This window comes from Cynocephalus volans, chromosome X (genome assembly GCF_027409185.1).
Source record: "Cynocephalus volans isolate mCynVol1 chromosome X, mCynVol1.pri, whole genome shotgun sequence".
Lineage (NCBI taxonomy): Eukaryota > Metazoa > Chordata > Mammalia > Dermoptera > Cynocephalidae > Cynocephalus > Cynocephalus volans.
Window position 1 is genome coordinate 94,676,057 of NC_084478.1, and position 9,712 is coordinate 94,685,768.

Below are 9,712 nucleotides of genomic sequence, written 5' to 3' on the forward strand. Positions count from 1 at the left end.
TACAGTTCTCAGAAGTTCCTTGTCTTAGTAGTGTGAATAATTAGCCTCAGATTAACACTGCTATGATTTACCCTAATGAATCTTAAAAGCAGGATCTTAAGCCCCCAGTGAGGTACTCTCAAAGGACAATGCCATACACCTGACAGAGTGTAGATATCATTGCTCTAAGATTTAAATCACTTAAATTGATTATGTTAATTAAAATTCTTTAGTGGTTATTACATTTTCTCATTTTGCTTTGGATGGAATCACTTTTGGAGATAAATAAGCATGTAAAATAATTACTCTTCCATTTAGAACAGGCTACAAAATAGTTCAAATTCCTGTTAAAATTCCGAATTTACAAACATGCTGTGGTGCCAAGCAGTAAAGGTCCAGAATTCTTGCACTGTGCAGATTATAGACCTGTATCCATCTGTGTGCCATCTCACCATCGCTTCTGCTTGTCATTCATTCATTGGATGAAAAGATTAGAAATTGGCCAGTTGCACTCTGTAGTCAGTGATGCAGAGATGCCTTCCATCTATAATCACATTCAGCTTCATTTGGGTTACAACCGGAAAGAAATTTTTTCTTTGTGTTGAAGACTCAGAATGTGAGAATTGGTTCCATACTATTGAATCTTAGTGCTCATTATACAATGTCCTAGAAAGCTCTCAAAACAAATTACTTTCTTTTAGTTCTTCAAAGAATAGATTTTGTTTGTATTGCACTTGTTAATTCAAAAAAGACATATCTAAAGATATCACTCATTGGTTTCTGCCATAATAAGATTGATAACATTTAGTGCTCAGATATATAACTTCAAATTTAAAAATTAACTTGTGTTAAAAAATTTATTGCTAAAATTTGCCAGCATTTGATTTATCTGGGTTCCTCTAACAAAGAAAGGAAAGAGAAAAGACCTTAGTGAAGAGCAGATCCGTGGCTATATATTGGGTACAGACAAACAAAGAATGCTCTGCAACTTAGTTATAATTTCCAGTAGTTAAAAATGTAACAAATCTATTTGTAAACCTCAATTCTACTAACTCTCTTGTGCCATTGACAGCTCTGTAATTCCCCCACTCAAAGTATGAAATGGTTTAAAGGCAGATGTGGAATCATTTTGAATTTTAATGCAGTGTCTAGTCTACTCCAAGAAAGTTACATGGATCTGGTCAGTTTTTTCATAATAATTCTGAGACCTATAAATTATACCATAAGGAAGGAAGGGTACTTTACTCATTCAGAAATCATCAGAGATAACCTAAATAACTGAAATAAAGTGGGAGAAAATTTGCTTGCAAACTGACTCCTAGCTATCTTACTGATGTGTGTAACAAGAGAAAATTAGTAAGAGGAGGAATGTATGGAGTTAGATTTTCCAAAGATACCTGACTGACCAAGTATAAATAAACACTGTTTCATTCATTGCTTAAATATTATTATAAGACTCTGATTTTGCAGGTTATTAAAAGTTTTCTCCACACCTGTAGAAGGAGGGGAATATCTATGTCTTCCTGTGTATTAAGATGATAATTAGCTAATTAATTAGTTTATACTAATGACAAAAGCCTGTCTCCTACAACCTGTCACCCTCATATCAAAACTATGAATATTTGCAAGTAGTGTATTATTTAAACAGTGGCCTGATAGAGGCAATACTTCCATTCTGGGTCATTGCTCAGAATAGTGATGTGATAATAGGAATGTGAGGTTCCCTGCAGATTTAGAGAGAATTGGAAATCAAAAGGAAATCTGATGAGGACTAAAGAGCTTGAAGTTTCTGTTAAGTTGTCCAATCAAATCTCTTCTTCCCTTGTTTCATATTAGTAGAGTTAATCCAGATGCACAAATAGAGACTACATCGTACAGTTTACCTTGTGACTAGGTGTGGCCCTAGGTGTTATCAGCAAAGGAATGTGTACATAAGTGATAAGTGCGACATGTACTTGATTTTTAGAAAAAATATTGCTTGCTCCAGACTTTCCCTTCTCATAAGTTAGAATGTGGATATGTTCATGACTTAGCGTTGACCATATAGACTAGGGAAATGCCTTAGATAATGGTGGTGCAGCAACCTGGAAGGAACATGTATCTCTGGATGACCATATGAGTAGAACCACCCAGCCAATTCAGACTGCTTACTTCGTGAACTTTACTTAAGAGTGAAACAAATGTCTATTATCTTTAAGGCACTGTCTTTTTGGACTACTTATTTTATGAGTTTAGGCTTTACCCTAACACACCAGAGGATAGTGACCAACTTAGTAAGCTAGATCAAGGAGGGCAGACATTAGTAATCACAAGCCTAGGCTGGATACCTGTTGCGCTCATTGGGTACAGGCAAAATAAGATGACTTATCTGCTGACAAGAAAATATTATCTTGTCCTAGTCCTGCCAATGAAGACCCACAGGAAATTATTTATTTATAGAATCATCTATTTCACCTTCAATATTTATTTAGCATTCTTGGGAGATGTGAAACAGCTCAGCTTGAGAAAGGGAGAGAATGGAAATTAGTGGAAAATTGAAACTTTTGGCAAAGAATAAGGGGTAGAAAAAGCAGAGATCATTTCTTGCTTACCTTAAAATTGGTTAACAGGTTAGTTATCTAGCAAATGAAGGAGACAACATATGTTTGGACCATTTTACTGATTCATCACCTATGAAAGGAATTCTTTCTCCTCCTGTTCTCCAACAGTAATAAATTCTCTCATCTAATGCAAAAGGGGTGTTTTGTTTTCCTTTGTGGAAAGCTAAACTTTTTTTTTCCTTTTTCCTGTTTGAGGAATTCATAGTAACTAATATATTAATTATTGTGAGGCTGGTTTCTGATGGAGTTTGGATGTGTTGTTCCCTCCAAAACTCATGTGGAAATTTGATCTCCAATGTGGCAGTGTTGGAAACTGATTGAATCATGGGGGCGTATCCCTCATGAATGGATTCATGCTCTCCCTGGGGGAGGGGGGATTAATGAGCTAGTTCTCGCTCTATTAGTTCCTGCGTTGCTTAAGAAGACCCCGGCACCTTCTCTCTCTCTCTTGCTTCCTCTTGCCATGTGATCTACTTGTACCCGCTGGCTGCCTGCCACTTTCCGCCATGAGAAGAAGCAGCCTGAGGCCCGTGCCAGATGCAGCTGTCTCAGAATCATAAGCCAAATAAACCTCTTTTCCTTATAAAATACTTAGTCTCAGGTATTTCTGTTATAGCAACACAAAACGGAGTAAAACAATTTCATTAGAGATTATAAATCTATCTATTCATTCTCATTTTCAAAAAAGGAAGTGAAATAGCAGTGCAGTTGGATATATGCCAGGCCCACAGTCATAGGAAGGGTGTAGACTTGAGTTCATATAGAATTCACCCTGAACCCACAATCTTTCTTCTAGACTACACTTCTAAGTTCATGGAACAAGATGAAAGAAACATTTTTCTTTCTATTTTCTGTATTATCAAATTACTGTCCCCATTATTTGAGAATGATTAGCAGTTTACTTGCAGTTTCCCCTTTTAATAAAATGAGAAACAGCAGGCATACTGTGACCCATAACGTTATAGGCAAACTAAGCAGCTGCCACTATAATACTCTTTTGTACACTGAAATGGTACCTCCCTACCCCCTTAAACATTTCCGGAAACAAGGACACTCTTAAATTACCAGATAATAGCAGTCTTCATCGAATAGAGGCATGGGTTATCTTGATGAGCTGAATAGATGAGAAAAAATACCTTTAAAAGTCTATCATTTGTTATATGCTTTAAATTATTTAAAAAGTATGTCATATTTCTATGTTGTTTTTCTTATAATTTAAAACCTTGAAATTTCTGAAAATGTCTTAAAATGGGTTGGTTTGAAGCAATTTTGTTAGGACATTTCTTGGCATGGAGAGAAACAAGCATATCAGTTCTTCCCTGCTGTTTGAGTAATTGAGGGTCTGAACCCAGCAGGGTCAGTTAGCCATGAATGAGGCAATTATGATGCATGACTTATCTCAAAGTACTTATTTTCCCTGAAATGTCAAAATATCTCAAGAGTATGCAAGTTTTCCAGCTTTAAGGTGAAACCTGCCTATCATCACAACTTTTCTTTTCCCTCAAGAGAAAAGTGTATGTGCAAGTACTGATGATTTTACTAGCTTGCAGCGGCATGATAAAGTGGGAAAGACATAATATCATCCATTCCAATGCTTGAATTTTGATATTACAAGGTTATTTTACATTTACGTCTGAATAATTACAGATACATGTTTTTAAAAAGAACGTATCAGTTTAAAATATGTATATATATAAGGAAAATGTATACTTATTGGTCCTGACTCTGATTACTATCCCAAGTAACCAAAGGATACTACTAGTTAGTAACAGGATATTACTGATCCTATTATATGAAGGGCAGTGATAAAACTCTAAGGACTTAGAAAATTACTATTAAGCTCCGTATATCTCTTATGTACTTACTAGAATAATTTTCTCAAACTGCAGGTTACAAGAAGCATTTTTAATTTTGACGTTTGAACCTATGACACTTAATACACAAATTGGGACTGTTATGGCCGAACTTGCCATCTCCATCTAGTAGATAATGAATTACATAATATAGCCTCAACCCATCTTTATATGGTGTTGAGTTTTTGAAATGGCTTAAGAGTTGGGTTATAATAGGTCTCACTTATCAGGTGTTATCAGGACATACACTCTGGGGAAAGGGTTACATGAAAAAGTGACAGTGCTATAAATAATAGTGTTTGGAGTATTAAATTTACTGTAAGTAAAAAATAAATTGTAGCACTGTGTTTAAAACATGGGGATACTAATCCCTTTTCACTACTGAAATGCATTCTACTATGTTTGCTGAGGATTTTATTTTATTTTTTTAAGAGGGAAATCATTTTCAAGTTTAGTTATGGTTTTTCTTTAATTGACAGGTAAAAATTTTGTATATTTATGGTGTACACATGATTTTTTCATATATGTATACATTGTGCAATGGATAAATCAATTTTTTAAAAAAGCATATGCTTTACCTTATATGTTTATATTTTTTGTGGTGAGAACACTTGAAATCTATACTGAGCAATTTTCAAGTGTAGAATATATTGTTATTAACTATAGTCACGATAATGTGCAATAGATTTCTTCAGCTTATCGTCTATCTGAAATTTTGTGTCCTTTAACCATTATTGCCCCAAAATTTCCCTTCCCCCAACCACGCCAGCCCCTGGTAACCACCATTCTACTCTCTGTTGTGATGAGTTCAACTTTTTTAGATTCTGCATATAAGTGAGATCATGTGGTATTTGTCTTTCTGTGCTTGAATTACTTCACTTAGCATAATGTCCACCAGGTTCTTCCATACTGTTGTAAATGACAAAATTTTCTTCTTTTTTTAAGATGAATAGTGTTCTACTGTGTATATACCACATTTTTGAAATCTATTTATTTGTTTTTGGACAATTAGGTTAATTTCATATTTTCCTTTTGTGACTAATACTGCAATGAACATGAGAGTAGAGATGTTTCTTTGACATACTAATTTCATTACTGTGGATATGTGCCCAGTAGTTGGATTGCTGGATTATATAGCAGTTTTATTTTTAGTTTTTTGAGGAACATCCATGCTGTATTCCATAATGGCTGTATTAATTCACACTCCCACCAACAGTGTGCAAGAGTTCCCTTTCCTCCACATCCTGGAAAATCCTTATTATCATTTTAACAACTGTAAGATGATATATCAATGTGATTTTAATTTGCATTTCTCTGATGATTAGTGATGTTGAGCATTTTTTAATTTATCTGTTGGCCAATTACATTTCTTCTTTTTATAAATGTTTAGTCATGCAGTGGCGACCCCACCGGGTGTGTGGTTTCTGTTGAGTCTCCGCCTCCCTGGCCGCACGTCTCCCCCCTCTGTGCACACTGTGCTGGGCTGGGGCGTGTCTTCTGCACCCCTGTCTATCAGCTGGGCCTTCAAGACCCTGCTCGGCACCGCCTCGCCCAGGAAGTCTACCAGGTTTCTGCTAGGCACAGACGACCGGTCTCTCTGGGTGCCTTTGTAGCACTGTGTAGATCTTTCTTGGGTCTTGTTCACCTTTGTATCCCCCCCGTATAAACCGAGTCTAGCACCCGCCTGCAGCCTGCTCTCCGGCAGGTTCAAGCGGACCTGGGAACTCTCCTACCACACTATTCCCAACCAGAAATTCGTTAGGCTTTTTTCCAAACTGGCGGCCGCAGAGATGGTATCTGCCTCCCAGTAACAGGAAGTTTACCGGGGGCCAGAGTCCAGGGTGTGGTGTAGTGACAGTCGGCCTGCCCGTACTTCCTAGCCCTCCCAACACTGGCCGGGGACACCCCACACCACCAGCCCCGCCAGAGAACCGCGGAGGGAGTGGGAGAGGAGGCTGGTCCGCAGGCTCCAGAAAGCCCCGCGCCAGGCCAAGCAAGTGGGAAAGCTCAGTGATGGCCGAGCTGGGCGGGGCTGCCGCACCTGGGAAAATGGAGGCAGCACTGGGGTGGTGAGTGGCCTGGTGGTGCAGGTGGGAGCTGGGTGGGCATCCGCCCCCAGAACAGAACTGGGCCAAGGGTCACTCACAGGGTTGTGCCAGGTCGGGTGCTCGCTCTCTGTCTCTGGTTTGTCGCCTTCCGTGTTCTCGGCCACTGCCGCCTCGGGCTGTTCAGTCGCGGTGCGGCTCTGGCGCTCCCAGGAATCTTATTTAATGCCGGCCTGAAACCTTGAATCCTGAACTACCAGCCTGGGCCAGAGCACATGGAACGGGGAGAAGTCCTGCACAGGAAGTGAAAGCTCAACAGAGATCACACACCCTGTGGTACGTGATCCACCAGCCCAGCAGAGTCCAAGCTGACCAGAAAGGTGGCTCCCCGGAGAAGCCCAAGACCCAAGGCAACCACACACACAAGGCACTAGAGGCCAACTGAGCAGTCACGGAGGGAGCCATACCAAATTGGCAACCACAGCAACATCCTAGTTAGTCATTAGTCTCAAAACGGTGGACTGTGAAACCCCCTGCCACAATGAGTAAACACCAAAAAAAAAAGATACCAGAAATACAAAAAATCAAGAAAGTACACCACCAAAAGTTAATAAATCTCAAACTCTAGATCCTATAGAACAAGAAGCCCTTGAAATAACTGACAAGGAATTTCGAGTGATAATTCTAAGGAAACTGAATGAGATACAAGAAAACTCAGCTAGACATCATGATGAAATGAGGAAAAGTATACAGGATCTGAAAGAGGAAATGTACAAAGAAATCAATGTCCTGAAAAAAATGTAGCAGAACTTGCTGAACTGAAGAAGTTATTCAGCAAAATAAAAATCACAACGGAGAGTTTAACCAGCAGGCTTGTCAAAGTTGAAGAGAGAACCTCTGAACTTGAAGATGGGCTGTTTGAAATAACACAAGCAGACAAAAAGAAAGAAAAAAGAATCAAGGACATGGAAGAAAATCTGAGAGAGATATCAGACAACCTCAAGCGCTCAAATATCCGAGTCATGGGTATTCCAGAAGGGGAGGAAAATGGAGATTGCATTGAAAACATATTCAACAAAATAGTGGCAGAAAACTTCCCAGGTATAGGAAAAATCACAGATCTTCAGATCCAGGAAGCTCAACGATCTCCAAACGTATTCAACCCAAAAAGGCCTTCTCCAAGACATGTCATAGTCAAATTGGCAAAACTCACAGACAAAGAGAGAATCTTAAAAGCTGCAAGAGAGAAGCGTCAAATCACATATAAGGGAGCCCCAATCAGGTTAACATCAGACTTTTCATCACAAACCCTAAAAGCTAGAAAGGAATGGGATGATATTTTCAAAATACTAAAAGACAAAGATTGCCAGCCAAGAATACTCTACCCTGCAAGGCTATCCTTCCGAAATGAGGGGCAAATAGTATATTTCTCAGACAAACAAAAACTGCGGGAGTTCACTACCACATGACCACCCTTACAAGAAATCCTCAAGGGAGTACTGGGTTTGGTTCCTGAAAAATAACTACCACTGCCATAAAAACCCAAGAAAAATCTAAACCCACTAGTACAATAAAAATGGCATTCATGAAGAGAAAACAAGCTAACAAAAACACTGTCTACAACCTAAGGAACCAAAAACAAAGAAACCAAACAGTAAATCAGAAAGCAAGGAACAAAAGACACCTAAGACAACCAAACAACCAATAAAATGCTAGGAATAAATCAACACCTTTCAATAACAACTCTTAATGTAAAAGGCTGAAATTCCCCAATTAAAAGACACAGACTAGCTGACTGGATCAAAAAGCAGGACCCAACTATATGCTGCCTACAAGAGACCCACCTCAACCATAAAGATTCACATAGACTAAGAGTGAAAGGATGGAAAAAGATTTACCATGCAAACAGAAAAGAAAAACGAGCTGGAGTAGCTATTCTTGTATCTGACAAAATAGACTTTAAACTAAAAACCATAAAAAGAGACAATGAGGGACACTACTTACTGATAAAAGGACTGATCCATCAAGAAGACATAACAATCATAAATATGTACGCACCCAATGTTGGAGCAGCCAGATTTATAAAACAAACTCTATTAGACCTAAAGAAGGAAATAGACACTAATACCATAATAGCAGGGGACCTGAACACCCCACTGTCAATATTAGACAGATCATCTAGGCAAAGAATCAGTAGAGAAACACAAGATCTAAACAAGACTCTCGACCAATTGGAATTGGCAGGTATCTACAGAACATTCCACCCAACCATCTCAGAATATTCATTCTTCTCATCAGCACATGGATCATTCTCCAGGATAGATCACATATTAGGTCACAAATCACGTCTCAATAAATTCAAAAAATTGGAATTATCCCATGTATCTTCTCAGACCACAATGGATTAAAACTAGAAATTAATAACAAACGAAACTCTGGAAACTATACAAACACATGGAAAGTAAACACCATTCTACTTAATGACATATGGGTCCAAGAAGAAATCAAGCAGGAAATCAAAAAATTTCTTGAAACTAATGAAAACAATGATACATCATACCAAAACCTGTGGGATACTGCAAAAGCAGTACTAAGGGGGAAATTTATTGCATTAAATGCTCACCTCAGAAGAATGGAAAGATGGCATGTGAACAACCTTACACTTCACCTTAAAGAACTAGAAAAACAAGAGCAATCCAGATCTAAATTTAGCAGACAGAAAGAAATCATTAAGATCAGAGCAGAACTGAATGAAATTGAAAACCAAAAAACAATTCAAAAGATCAACGAATCAAAAAGTTGGTTTTTGAAAAGATAAATAAAATTGACAAACCATTAGCATGGCTAACAAAAAAAAGAAGAGAGAAGACTCAAATAACAAAAATTAGAAATGAAAAAGGCGATATTACAACTGATTCATCTGAAATACAAGGAATCATTCGAGACTACTATAAACAACTATACGCCAACAAATTTGAAAATCTGGAGGAAATGGATAAATTTCTGGACACACACAAGCTCCCAAAACTGAACCGTGAAGACGTAGAAAATTTGAACAGACCAATAACAATAAAGGAGATTGAAGCTGTTATCAGAAGGCTCCCAACAAAGAAAAGCCCAGGAACAGATGGATTCACAGCAGAATTTTACCAAACATTCAATGAGGAATTGACACCGATTCTTTGCAAACGATTCCAAAAGATTGAAACGGACGCAAATCTCCCAAACTCATTCT